Source organism: Crinia signifera, chromosome 3, assembly GCF_055691185.1.
Source record: "Crinia signifera chromosome 3, ASM5569118v1, whole genome shotgun sequence".
NCBI classification, from domain to species: Eukaryota; Metazoa; Chordata; class Amphibia; order Anura; family Myobatrachidae; genus Crinia; species Crinia signifera.
The window spans coordinates 85,679,814-85,694,924 of NC_139219.1; the positions used below are offsets into that span (position 1 = coordinate 85,679,814).

Genomic DNA, 15,111 nt, shown 5'->3' on the forward strand with positions numbered 1-15,111 from the left:
GCGTCCCCAGCCCCCCTGCTCGGACCAGCTCTCACCTCTTAGCCCCCCCCCCCCTGCTCCCCGGGTTTTTTACATGTGATAAATCGAGACGATTTATCACATGTAAAAAATGGCACATCAAGTGCCAATCTAATCAAGCTCCCCCGGGGAGCAGCCGGGGAAGCTCAGGGGGAAGTCGGGGGCGACTTGTCCTAAGGACAAGTCGCCCTAGTGTATGGGGGCCTAAACACATTGAGCATCCAAACGGTAATAGTGTTCATTCTAGCACCCACCATGGTACTTGTGTATTATAACGGCGCCCGATTTCATCCAAATCGCATCCGATATCGCATCCGATTTTTGGCCGATTTGATCTGCGATGCGATTTTGCGCCCGATTTTCGGCCGATTTTTTGCCGATTTTCGGCCATTTCCTGATGATTTGCATGTTATTCCATCCTTGCACACCCCCAGGTACTATGCGATGGTATGCGATGTGATTTTCGGGAAAATGCCCCTGATTGTACAATTAAATATCGCATAGCAACGCATGCCAGCAAGTGGCATGCGATGCGATGTGATTCGCAATGTTAAATGCACCCCCATTGTTAACGCCACCCCCACTATCAACGGCAACCCGAAGCGTGGCGAGCGCAGCGAGCCCGCGAGGGGCGGCGGTACGCGTCCTCCGACCTTTTCATACCCCCACTATCCACGACGGCGTGGAGTTGAATTTAGATAGTGTGGCGAGCGCAGCGAGCCACCGAGCCCGAAGCGTGGCGAGCGCATGCAGATTACTTTACATGCTTCGGGCTCGGGCTCGGTGGCTCGCTGCGCTCGCCACACTATCTAAAATCAACTCCACGCCGACGTGGATAGTGGGGGTATGAAAAAGTCGGAGGACGCGTACCGCCGCCGCTCGCCACGCTTCGGGTTGGCGTTGATAGTGGGGGTGGCGTTAACAATGGCGGTGCATTTAACATTGTAAGCACCCATCAGGGTGATTGTACAATTACAAATCGAATCGCTTCACATGCATCGCATAGCATGCATCACATGCCACTATATTGCATGCGATGCACTACAATGGTATTCGGGGGTGTGCAAGGTGTGCAATAATGGAACAGCATGCAAATTGGCCGGAAAAAGTAAAAAATCGGCCGAAAATCGGCCGCAAAATCGCATCCGATTTTTCCATGCGATTTGCGGCCGATTTCGTGGGCGCCGTCAAAATACACAAGTACCCCCACCATATTTGAAAACCCATGCACTTCCCCCCCCTTCCTGGGGTGTCGCTGTCTGCTTTGGTGTTTCTAGCACCGGTCTGGTTAGCACATCAGTGCTGATATACAGACCACACTGTGCTAGAAACACTACAGCAGACAGCGACACCCCAGGCAGGGAGGAGGAACTGCATGGGTTTTCAAATATGGCGGGTGCTAGAATGAACACTAGGTAAGTGTATCTGCTTACCTAGATCGGCCACTTTCAGTGTGATGGCAGTGAGTCTGCAGTATCTCAATCTGGTGTGTACCCAGCCTGACATACTGTACAAAGAATTTCTCAAATCCAATCAAATATACAGAGTACAATGCAGGTTTGTGAAGATGTTATTTAGGTGTGTTTCTTCACAGAAACACCTTGAGACAAGCTCACACATGTACCACAGAGTGAAATTAGCTCATTAAACCGTTTGCTGAATCATATTTAAATGCAAGTATGTTGTGATGTTCACAAGAGAACCATCGGTGCAGCTTTTATACCCAAGACACCATGACCCTGCTTAGTATTAATAATGCTGAGGGTAGAAGGGACTGCCACCATTATAATAATTTAGGAAAATTCCCCCTCTGTTTCCAGGGATGTTACAGAATACATAAAAAATGCAGATAATGAATTATGATAATTATGATAATCTAATGCATGCTTTTTATTAGTGTTTATAAGGGATTATAAACACAAAGATTATTTTTCCCTAACTACAAAACTAAAGAAGTTATACAGGTCTCCACTGGGTGTTGATTATTAGATAGACAGTATCTAGACCAGTGATTTTCAACCTTTTTACCTTGCGGCACACTAAATAAGATTTTAAAATTGCCAAGGCACACCATGAGATCCCCACAGGGCAAAACACATTGGCCCCCACAGGAAAAAAACAATCACACTGGTTCCCACAGGAAACAAAAATAAAACACATTGGCCCTTTACATGAAAAGAAGTGACCAGTATATAAAAGTGGAACTGGTGGCTGTAAACTGGTTTGGGCATCTCTAGATCTGGGGGCACACTTGAGAACAGCTCAAGGCACACTAGTGTGCCATGGCACGGTGGTTGAAAAACACTGATCTAGACACACAGACAATAGGTCTACCCCAAAAGGTAGACATGGTCAAAAGGTCGCCATTAAAAAGGTAGAAACATGAAAAGGTTGACGTGAGTTTTTCACAAATATTTTGGGGTCAATGTTGACAATTGTCAACATGGACCACGACTGGTGTAACGCATATCCCCGCATGACGTGCTTTGCTCGCCATGCTTTGGCCTCTGCGCCTCGCTACACTATTATATTCTCCCGCTCTGCTGATGTTGGAGTATGAACATGCCGGTTTAAGAAGAAAAAAAAAACAGGAAAAACTCATGTTGACCTTGATATGTGTCTACCTTTTTGATCTTGACATTTTGACCCTGTTAACATTTTGGGGTAGACCTATTGTCTATGTAGACACTGTAGATCTATTGCTGCTCATACACGCCTCAGGGGCAGATTTATTAAGCTTGGAGAAGAGATAAACTGGAGATAAAGCGGAGAAAAGGTAAAAGGAGATAAAGCACCAGCCAATCAACTCCCAACTGCCTTTTTCAAACACAGCTGATTGGCTGGTGCTTTATCTCCTTTTACCTTTTCTCCAGTTTATCTCTTCTCCAAGCTTAATAAATCTGCCCCTGAACCGTTACGTTAACGGAGAACAAGGATGGACATGGACAGCTGCTACATACACATCAGCAATAAAAAAAAAAAAAGAAAAGCCTTTCACTGGGTATATGGTCGTTTTTTTTTTCTGGCGTCGACCTTAATACCCCTTTCACTGAGCCTCTGTAGTTTAACATCCACGTTAAGGGTTCCGAATTTGCTAGTGGTGGGTGTCTGTTTGATGCAGCCTAACATTAAGCCCAGCCCTGGCATGACTTTTAATGTGGAGGAAGATCAGTGTAGTCCAGTGGGACTTGCTGGGGAGCACTGGATTGGTGGTCCATGACCAATTTAAATTGCGGACAAACAAAAGTGAATTCTGTCCATTATTACGTAACTGATAAGGAGATATAAACACAATTTTCTTAAAGTAATATTTTTTTTTCTGATTTTATCAACGAGAAACCTATACCCTAGGGGCGCCAGAAAAAATTGTGTCGGCTGTGCAAGCCAATAGCCGACATATCTAAAGATATAATGGTGTATTGTTCTGCGTGAACGGGCCATACGCCGACCATGCATACACCCACACCACAGCCGGCATTGGGGCAGATGTATTAAGCCTTAACAAGAGATAAATGCATGGGCGATAAGGAGAGTTAAACGCCCAGCCAATCACCTGCTAACTGACTTTTTTCAAACACAGCCTGTAACATGGCAGTTAGCAGGTGATTGGCTGGATATTTATCTCTCTTTATCACCCTTGCATTTATCTCTTCTTAAGGCTTAATACATCTGCCCCATTAATTGGCAGTTCATTTGCATGTGTCCACTCAGTTGAGGCGGATCAGGCACCATGTATGGAGGACACACTGCCCGATCTGTTTCTAGATATATATGCAGGTCAACTGCATGCTGTATTGTCAGAGCACTGATGGCATTAACTACAGACTGTCACCCAGCACCAGCACCAGAAAGTATCCCATGCTAAGTTCAAGTAAAGGGAATACTAAAAACAATTACATTATATGTTCAACACTATTTGGGACAGATGTACTAAGTCTTGGCATGTAATAAAGTGGAGATAAACTACCAAATAAATCAGCTCCTGTCCTTTTTAAACACAGCCTGTAACATGGAGTTGACTTTATCTCAATATTCTTTAGTACATCTGCCCCAATTACAATAGAATGAATGCAGTAGTAGTTATTTGCCAGGGACCCAACACTTATCTTGTATACCTTGAATGTCTTTATAGGCCAGATGTATCAAGCTCCAAAAAGTGATAAAATGGAGAGTGATAAACAGCCAGCCAATCAGCTCCTACCTGTCATTTTTCAAACCCAGCTTGTAACATGACAGGTAGGAGCTGATTGGCTGTCTGTTTGTCACTCTCCATTTTATCACTTTTTGAAGCTTGATACATCTGGCTTGTCTGGTTTCCCCACCGGCTTGCACTGCAATACCTTACAAGTCAACCAATGAAAAACATAATATTTTCCTGTATGCCTAAAAGTGACCTGATACAGCACATGGGGACAGATGTATCAACGGTCGGTATGGGGGAGAAGGGGTATTAGCGCACGTTATGTGCGCTGATACCGCTTCTCCCCCATGTATGAAGCAGCCAGCGTGCGGTAATGGACAGGGGCGCTATGCGCCCCTGTCCATATCGGCGCTGCTATCAAAATGATAGCAGGCCGAATGTATGAACGGTCAGCATCGCTGACCGTTCCGCACGAAGCCGGCTTTGGCTTCGCCAGCATCAGGCTGGCGAAGCCCTATCTAAACAGCAGGGACAGCGCTGTCCCTGCTGTCAGCTGTGGGCTGCGCTGGGGATCTCGCGTGAACAGCGAGATCCCGCGCATGCCCAGTGCGGCCGGCCGGGGGACAGGAGATAGCGCATCAGTATTAACTGATGCGCTATCTCCAGAAAGGGACATCGCTGAAGGGGGGAGTTAACGCTCCCCCGCTTCGGCAGACAAGATGTTAATACATCTTGTCGATGTCCCTTCCTGCTTCGCCTCGCTATTGAGGCGAAGCAGGAAGTATCATAGCGGCGCGATAAGCGCTGCTATGATACATCTGCCCCATGGTCTGAGCAGGCAGTGGCATTCCCACTGTTAAGCTGGCAGCTTCTTCTGCTGCTATTCCCTGGCCAACAATACAGACCTGCTGAGGACTATAAGCTCAGGGTATGGTATAACCCGCTTACAGTCATTTCTCCAACATCAGAATCCTGACTGTCAGGAGCCTGACAGGCGGGTGAGCGCATTCAAGCCCCTTGCGGGCTCGGCGGCTCCCCAGCTATTCTATTTTCCTTCTATGGGGGTCATGGACCCCCACAAGGAAAAACAGGCCCTGTAAATTGGGATCCCGACATGGACGATGCGAGAGAGCAGATACTGCTTGGGATGCACTAAAGCAAAAATGCAGTAAAAACCCTGTTATCTAGGTTTTTACCGCATTTCGGTATTAACTAAAACCTGCACGCAGGGTTACCAAAATGGGGGGGATGTATCGCCTATGGCAGTGGTTCCCAAACTGTGTGCCGTGGCTCCCTGGGGTGCCTCGGGACACATGCAGGGGTGCCCTTGGTTGGTGGTCCAGGACCAACTCAAATTATTAATGGTTAGTTATTAATGAGCAAAACCAGTGCTGGTGCCTGCCAATCATAAAATGTGTACAAACAGAAGCAAATCCTTCCCTTTACCACATAACTGACCCTAAGAATTGCATATAAACCCAATCTAAATTTTATTTTTTTGGTCTAGGGGTGCCGTAAAAAAATTCTGATACTCTAGGGTGCCGTGATTCAAAAAAGATTGGGAACCCCTGGCCTATGGGCTTCTTATCGAGACCCCCTTCTCCCCGCATGGACCCCTGCTGCTCCCCCCTCACCTGTTTCCAGGCAACCTCCTGCTATGTTGCCCATACCAATGACCTCCTCCTCCCTAACACCTTCCGGGTGCAGGGAGGAGGTGGAGTGCCGCAGCAGCGGCCGGGGGGCAGCAGGAGGGGGGGGGGGGTGTGGAGAGAGAGCTACTGGGGACCTGCTCACACCCTACTGGCTGCTTCGCAAAGGACAGCTCTTATTGCAAGAGCTGCCATTTGTGATACTAATTGCATTGTGGTAGCCGGCAGTAAGGGGCGGCGGATGTTAGTGCATCCCGCCTACTGTGTTTACACACTATAAGAATACAACATATTGTGAGTTGTTTTAACCTATGTGCCTACTTTGACAAGCCAAGCTCATTAACCCTTGAAAAAGTACAACTACTTATTCAAAATGTTTAAATATGGTGCATGTGCCCACATTGCAAGCGTATTTTGTACCCAAATTAGTGTTGGGCCAAACAAATTCCAAGTGGGCCAAATGCAAGTGACTCGCCTCTGTCGATTCAGGTGTCAAATTTGTGTCCCAAGACTCATTAACCCTTGCAAAACTGAATGTTTTGAATAAACTGGAGCTTGAATAAGAAGCTAACTTCAGCCTCGTGCTATAGATACTCCCTGCAAGTAACCAATGTATTCTCCATGTGGGGCAGATTGCCTGATCACATGTATGTGTGTATGTATCACCACCACGATACATACAGTGTAGGTCAAGAAACAAAGACAACTTACTGTACAGTGTAGGCTGCAGCGCCTGGGCTCCGTGCTAAGTGCCCGTACTAGTAGCCGGTGTTGGGGTGCAGCACTCCGGTCATATCCTGCAATCCGCGTCCAGGGGAAGCGCAGCAAGAAGCAGCATGTGTGCTTACTCCTCTGTGATGATAATAGATGTGTACTGGGCAATAGGCGAGCTCCTGTCTGCTGCTTCTGTGTCCCGGGCAGGTGGGTGGGCGCTGGCTGCCTGTCTCAGGAGGAAGCAGTGTGTTGAGTGGAGGTGTTCCCACCCACACGCCTGACTGCTACTTGCTCCGTCAGTCAGTAGAGTTCACCTACACGCTGTGATTATTGTAGGGCCGCATTGTGCTGTGTGCACGTTCAAATGGGTATATGGTTAGGTAATAGGGAGGGATGTTTATCCCTATTTTCTTTAGGCAGGCATCATGCACAAGCTAATACACATCTGTGGTTCTCAAATTCAGTCCTTAAGTACCAGCAGGTCATGTTTTCTGGATATCTTTTTCTCGGTCAGTAAATATTTCATCTGCTTCTGCCTGCACAAATCCCGAAAACATGACCTTTCCTGGAGTCGAGAACCACTACTGTACATGTTTAGACTAAGCGTTATCTTTGTGCACTATACAAGGCAATATAACACTTCTAGTGACATCTGCTACAGGTGTATATGATACAGATTATAGATTAACATATAAATCATGTGTATCACATGCTCCTCCTGTAGTCCTGTAGCATTCCTGTTGTAGACCAAGGTGCATAGTAATGAGACATGCATAACAATGAGAGCAGACTTGTCATCCTTGGTATAATAAGCCACCTTCCACTGATTCATTTATGGTCTGTTCCACCTCCCTCCTACTGGTTACTGCTATGACAGTAATTGTATGGGGAATTTACAAAGTGGAAACTCCCATGAGCATGGGGTCTCTATACATAGTCGCTCATAACAAGCAGATGCAAGTGATCTTCCTAGAAATAAATATTTCAAAGTACAAAGAGCGCAGAATAGATATGTTTGGTGGGTACTTGTTTCCTAGCACGGCGCCCCCGATTTTGATCGTAGAACATCTTATACAATCGCATCGCATGCAATGTAGCGGCATGCGATGCGATTTTTTATTGTACAAGTACCCTGATGGGTGCTTTCAATGTTAAATGCACCCCCATTGGCAACGCCACCCCCACTATCAACGCCAACCCGAAGCGTGGCGAGCGCAGCGGTACGCGTCCTCTGACCTTTTCATTCCCCCACTATCCACGTTGGCGTGGAGTTGATTTTAGATAGCGTGGCGAGCGCAGTGAGCCACCGAGCCCGAAGCGTGGCGAGCGGACACGGATTACCTTACATGTATTCCGCTTCTCCTCGCTATGCTTCGGGCTCGCATTCCGCATCCCCTCACGGGGCTCGCTGCGCTCGCCACGCTCGCCACACTATCTAGGATCAACTCCAAGCTGACGTGGATAGTAGGGGTATGAAAAGGTCGGAGGACGCGTACCGCCGCACGGGCTTGCTGCGCTCGCCACGCTTCGGGTTGGCGTTGACAATGGGGGTGCATTTAACATTGTAAGCACCCATCAGGGTGCTTGTCCATTTAAAAATCGCATTGCATCGCATTGCATGCCATTTGCTGGCATTCAATGCTATGCGATATTTCATTGTACAAGCACTCCTGTTAATTTAACATGAATATCGCATTACATACCACTAAATATGGTATGCGATGGCCGCCGTGCAAGGAAACAAGTACCGTTTGGTGTACCACAGAATTTGTGACTTGCCATGCCAAGACTCCAACAAGAGAAAAAAAATACAGTATGCATCCTATTCAAATCCCTAATGCGACAAAAGTAATGTGACTACCAGAGCCGGCCTTAGGCATAGGCAAACTAGGCAATTGCCTAGGGCATTTGGAATGCCTAGGGGCACCAGCAGCTTCTGCTGATTAAAATGATATGCAGCATGTCTATATTCTGTGTGTGAGTGAGGCTGTATCTGCATATGAAATAGTGTATTCATGAAAATCACACAGAATATAGGCATGCCGCATATCATTTTAATCATCGGAAGCTCCTTGTGTGTGCTGGTCATAACAATGCAAATAAGACGAATTTTCAGCAAAAAAGGCACCCAATGTTAGCAGAACTGGCTAGGAGCTGCATGGCCTATTGAGGCAAGATGTATGAGGAAACATCTGTATCCAGTCAGAGGCAGAGGTCACAGTGTTAGCCCTTTTTTCTAAGGGTATAATGTGAATAATGTATATAAGGTAAAGTGGTACTACTGTGTGATGTAACATGAAAAAGGGACATCATCGCATGATATAATGTGAATAAAGTTGCACTACTGTGTGGCATAATTTGAATTGGGTGTACTATTGGGTGGCCATGCCCCTTCCCAGCAAGAACACACCCCTGTTTGGGCTGCACACCGAATGGGTGCACTGTTTGGTACTTCTTTACTTTCACGGCGCCACTAGAAATCGCGGTCATCGCGGGCATTGAATGCACTAAAAAATCGGGTGCGACGCGATGCCCGCGATGCCCGCGATTTCCCATAGGGACCAATGTTAAATTTCTCAATGGACACGATTTTCTGTTCAATGCCTCAATTGACACGATTTTTCCATAGGAAACAATGTTAAATGGCCCACAGAGGCCAAATAGGCACCCTCAAGTGTGAAATGGCCCCCACAATTGTTAACGCCACCCCACGATCAACGTCAACCCGAAGCGTGGCGAGCGCAGCGAGCCCGCGAGGGGCGGCGGTACGTGTCCTCCGACCTTTTCATGCCCTACTATCCACTAGGGCGTGGAGTGAGAATAGAATAGTGTGGCGAGCGCAGCGAGCCACCGAGCCCGAAGCGTGGCGAGGGGACGCGGATACCTTCACAGGTAAACGCGTCCCTTCGCGGGCTTCACAGGTATCCGCGTCCCCTCGCGGGGCTCGCTGCGCTCGCCGCGCTTCGGGCTCGGTGGCTCGCTGCGCTCGCCACACTATTCTATTCTCACTCCACGCCCTAGTGGATAGTAGGGCATGAAAAGGTCGGAGGACGCGTACCGCCGCCCCTCGCGGGCTCGCTGCGCTCGCCACGCTTCGGGTTGACGTTGATCGTGGGGTGGCGTTAACAACTTGAGGGTGCCTATTTGGCCTCTGTGGGCCATTTAACATTGTTTCCTATGGAAAAATCGTGTCAATTGAGGCATTGAACAGAAAATCGTGTCCATTGAGAAATTTAACATTGGTCCCTATGGGAAATCGCGGGCATCGCGGGCATCGCGTCGCACCCGATTTTTTAGTGCATTCAATGCCCGCGATGACCGCGATTTTCTATCTGTCCTAATCTAGTGGCGCCGTGAAAGTAAAGAAGTACCCACTGTTTCTATTTAAAATATTTCGGGTAGGGGCACCAAAATGATGACTGCTATGATGAGGGTTGATGGTGCTGGGAAAGGGGAGCAGGGTCAGAGGCGGAACTAATGGTGGTGCTAGGGGGCACCAGCCAAAATCTTGCCTAGGGCGTCATTTAGGCTAGGGCCGGCTCTGGTGACTACTGGCACCGACATTTCATCTACAGTAGGTTTTGTGTGCAATTCAGTCACTATTCTGGGTAGAAAGCAAACAGCAGAGATGTGATACAATATGGAAGCTTCACACCATGGTTCACTCGCAAAGGCAAATTCCTTTTCAAATGGACAAAACCATGTGCACTGCAGGGGGGGAGCAGATGATTTGGGTGGGGTTTTACTGCAAAGTGAGATCTATATTGCAGTGTAAAAATAAATCAGTCAGTATCTTTCTGCACAGAAACAAAATAACTCACCTAAATCTAAATCTCTCTGCACAAGTTACATCTGCCCCCCCCTCCTGCAGTACACATGGCTTTGTCCATTTGAGAAGGAATTTGTCTTTGCTAGTGAACCAGAATAAGGGCCCATGTGTCCTTTGCTTAAGCTATGACTTTATACCTGTTAGGAGCTGCACGGGCAGCGCCTGCGCTCGCCCTGCAGTCTCCACTGAGGTCCCGGCGGTTGCCAGGTTACCGGGACGCCGTCGCGTCATCAGCCGGATACTTCCGGCGGACGGAGACGGGCGCCCGGCAACTTGGAGACAACCCCTTCCTCCCCTGCCGCAGCGGTTGCCAAGGCGACGGGGGATGCCTGGCGGCCGCAGGGAGGAAGGGGTGTGCATGACGCCGCACGTAGCGTCAGGGTAGCGCTCTGGCGCGCTATTTAAACTGCATGACCGGTGCACTCAGACGCCGGCTATAGTTCTTGATTTGGTGTCTCGAGTGTTCCCGGTTCCAGGCTCCTGCACAGCGTTTGTTCCTGTTCCCAGTGGCCTTGTCCTAGCTGCCTCCAGGATCCTTGTCTTCTCCTGGTTGCAGATCCCTCCGTTTTCAGATAAGTTGGGAGATTCCCACTCTCTGTCTCCCTGCTTATTATTTCATTATTGTGTCAGCATACTGTGTATTGTTACACCTGTCAGCATTACTTATTGGATCCATCTTGTGTATTGTTACACCTGTCAGTTTCTCAGTATTGTGTCAGTTTACTGTGTATTGTTACACCTGTCAGCATTTCTTATTGGGTCCATCTTGTGTATTGTTACACCTGTCAGTTTTGGTTGTTGGATCAGCTATTGTGTATTGTTACACCCGTTGGCAACAGCATTTGCCTAGGGGGTTCCACCTTAGAGTGTTATCCACTGGCACCCTCCTCCGTAGGGCAGGGTAGTTCTCGCCTCTTGTTTGTTAGTTAGCTTTCCCCTTGTTTACCTCTGGCCTTGGCGGCTGCGTTGTCACTAGTAAGACCAGGTGGCATCGGGGTGGGAGCCTGACTAACGGGCTCCCACGAACGCGGCTATTATTGGTGAAGGTTAGCTTAGCACGCATCCGCCAATTACAATAGGAGACAACGGAGTTAGGGTTGGCGAGATCTTCCGTGTCCCTAACAATACCAATTACTTTGTAACTAATACACTAGTGTGCTTTATACACTGGGCAATTCAGTATGTGGCTACAATACAAATACATTTCAGGAAATACTAGAAAAGTATGGGAATTGTCTCCTGTAGCAGGGAACTTCCTTCGCGATATGCATCTTGCACTAAAGGCAGCCATCCACTCCTGCAATATGGCCGCTTTTTATGCAATTCCGATGCATTGCTGCGATGGATCACATACAAAGTGACACATAGCATGTCATTTACCTGCGATTGCAATGAGGCACATTTCCGTGTGCCTCTCATCGCAGTCGCAGATCCTATGGGCTGCCATGAATATTTGTCACAGTCCATAGCCCCTGCTAGGTTCGCACACGATACATCGTATGCAAAAGGATCGCATACAATGTATTGTTTGTATGTGATCCTGGCCAGCGGGGGAGATGGCGGGGTACCGCATGCAAGGTACCAAATGTTATACCTCGTCCTAGTGGATGGGGGCCTTAACAATAATATATTGCGAATCAGTGTATATGGCAAAAAAAGGTAAGCAAATTTTGTTTATATTTTGATCAAAACATTTAAGTTTGCAGCCTGTTGGTCAAGGGACCAAAATTCTTCACTATTATACTGTATATACCCAACAGAAGAAACCTGTCATTCGGCTGCAGGTTACTCTAACCTCAGACGAAGCAACACCAGGAAGTAGGAAACCGCCCACTTGAGCTCCAACTTGCAGCAATATATGGAGACAGCTGAAAGGTGTTGTGGCAGAACAGGACGGTCCACACACTGGACTGGACCACAAATGTGGGAAATAGAACAAAAAAGGTAGAATCAGTTGGGTATGTTCAAACCCTGTATGCATGCTTAGCAATTTATGGACTGAAATGATCACACAGCTGCCTAGACTGAAGGTACATACAGTAGACACCAAACCCTATCTATAAATGTCAACCCCCGTCCTTTTCAAGTCGAGCAGCAAAGGAAGCCTGAATAACGATTATCCTGTCGCAAGATGGCCCCAAGACCCGATGGAACTGATGCTGAGTGTGGGATGGTCCCTGCCGTTCACTCCGGATGTACCTCCGCATTTCAATCTGAGGACCAATGAACCTGCTCCGAAGCTCGTTGAGATCGCGCCCCCGGGGACTGGAGCGAGGCGTTCAGTTAGGAGCACGAGAGGCGTGTTGCCTCTGCGGTACAGAGAGTAGGTCTGCCGCTCATAATGGCTTGCTTAACGGTTGTGTACTGTATATGTATATATTGCTTTTTGGGGAACATTTATCTTAACCAGTTCGATGCCCGAGGACGAGCATCCTTTAAGTGGGTGGATGTGTGGCACCCCGGACTTTTTCATAGAGTCCCAGCAGCGGGACCTTAGGGGTTAAAACCCCCGTTCAGTAAGAGCGCGAAGGAGCATCCCCAGGCTGACTGACAGCTCTGGGGGACGTATAGGGACAGACAGGAAGTAGGAGGGAAGTTCCTGGAGAAGGACGGGCGGAGAAGAGAGAGCAGCGTGGAGGAAGGAGCTGCAGAAGAGAGACGGAGATTGAGCGGCGGCGCGGTGATGACCGCGTGACCCCCGCCGACCCCGAGACATGCCGGGAGCAGAGACGCAACGCATGAAGCGTGCGACCCCCGCCGACCCGGGAACACTCGCCGCAGAGACGCAACGCATGAGCTGAGTGACCCCCGCCGACCCCGCGGCACACACCGGCAAGAACCAAGGACAGCGCGGAGAAGACTGGAGCGCGTGCATGCAGCGGAGGACGGGGAGAGACGCCGCCGTGCTGAGGACGGCACCAGAGCAGGAGCGGCGCATCTGAGTGTGGCAACGCTGCAATAGCAGCGCCCACACTAGAGTGCCCCTGCACAAGAGAGGAAACCAGCAACCAGCCTGACAGACGGCCGGAGGACCAGTCGAGACGGGCAGGAGCCTGCACCTTGGTCCAGGATACAGGTACTTTTCTTTACAAGGGCCCCAGGCTGGTTCCCCACGCTTCACTCCCTGCCACCAACGGCGCGCTGTGTTATGTGCTAGGAGCCCACTTTCAAAACCCTGTCCCCAACCTGATTTGTGGCTGAAGCCTTAGGGACCCCCTGAAAGACCCTCTTTGCCACGTCACCGTCGGCCTGCCTGCCGCTCCATGGAGCGGGTACCAAGTGCACTTAATTGGGACATTCAGCTGACAAGCAGGAAAACTTCACAAGTCCTGCATTACGCTGTCAGCTTTGGACATACTTCCACTTTGTGGTAAATAAGGATTACTACTGTGACTTGCCTTTCCTTTGACTTTCATTGCTGGATTACCCTTTCTCATCAGAAACCCTTTTCTGATATTCCCTCTATATTACATTAAATGTGTTTGGTAGAATGTTATGCGGTAGGTTCTAATTTGTCTATTGCCTGTAACGGTGAACACCCTGTGAATGTATGTACTGGTTTCTAGAGTCTATCAACACTAGTAGAGTATTAACCCGCTAGGCGGCTGTGAAGTGTTATTAACTAAATAAGTTGTTACCGAACCGTTGCCAACTTAGTATACGCTAAACTTGAATGTTATATCTGCATTTAATAAAACGCAAACAGTTGTACCTGCTGAACGCCTTGCTTGAGTTTTTAGGGCGGCGCGGTCCCTGCAGTCGACGAGGAGAAGAATCGGTGCGGAACCACGAGTATCCAGCAACTCAAGGTAAAACATACACCCCTGCCGTTGGCGTGTCACACATGAGTGATAAATGTGAAATAAGTAGAGATGTGCAGGTTCTGATTTACTTTGATTTACTCTGATTTCAAAGCAGGATCTTATTGGCTATCCCAAATCACATGACAGTTGTTGATAGCCAATAAGATCCTGGTTTGAAATCAGAGTAAATCAGAGCCTGCACATCTCTAGAAATAATGTGCATTATATTTTAAATTGAACTAAAATAAATCCATTGTGTGTGTCTTATTAATCCGAGTATGTCTAAAGGCCCATACACACTGGGTGACTTTGAGCTGAAAGCCGCTAAAAACAGCAAGTTTGAGCGGCTTTCAGCTCAAGCCCAGTGTGTATGGCCCGGCAATGAACGGAGAGCGGTGATGCACACTCATGCATCATTGCCAGAAAGACACTCATCTGCTGGTATTACCAGCAGATGAGCGGCTTTGAGGACAACATTGCATAGCGCTGCGCTATACAAAGCCCCCCCCCTGCTGACTGCACCGGGCAGGGGGAAAGCTGCTCAACATGACCCTCAAGTTCTGAACACTGCCCAAACCAGCCTGGATGGACCTGAATCTGTTCTCAAGCCCACAATTAGTGGTTTTCTCCAAGCCTTTACCATTTGGATGTACAAAGGGACTCTGAACCACTCCCCTGTTTACTAAGAGGCGCTTTCATCTGCTTACAAAGAACTTTGATCGATCAATCGAAACAGGCGGATGGTAATTATACAGATCCTTGAGATGGCGCTTATGTTTCCAGGTTCCAACAGTAACGGACAGTGAGGACAACGCTTTTGTTCTTATCATAGTGTTCTTTATTGTTGTAACTGCTTTTATACTATTAACTTTTATGTCCAGTAATTTACCCATGGTCAAATGGTTTATTAAATGTTTTGTTAGTATTTTATTATTATATGTGTAAAGTCAATCCAAA

At 48.1% G+C, this 15,111-nt stretch overlaps 1 protein-coding gene across 1 annotated transcript in view; it reads right to left on the reverse strand.

Moving 5' to 3' along the window:
* STX11 (syntaxin 11) overlaps positions 1 to 6,861 on the reverse strand; it is a 43,963-nt gene extending 37,102 nt beyond the window's left edge. The window contains exon 1 of the mRNA XM_083176143.1: positions 6,520 to 6,861. The gene's annotated coding sequence lies outside the window, so the exon portion shown is untranslated. The remainder of the gene's footprint in view (positions 1 to 6,519) is intronic.
* Between the last annotated feature and the right edge of the window lie 8,250 nt (positions 6,862 to 15,111).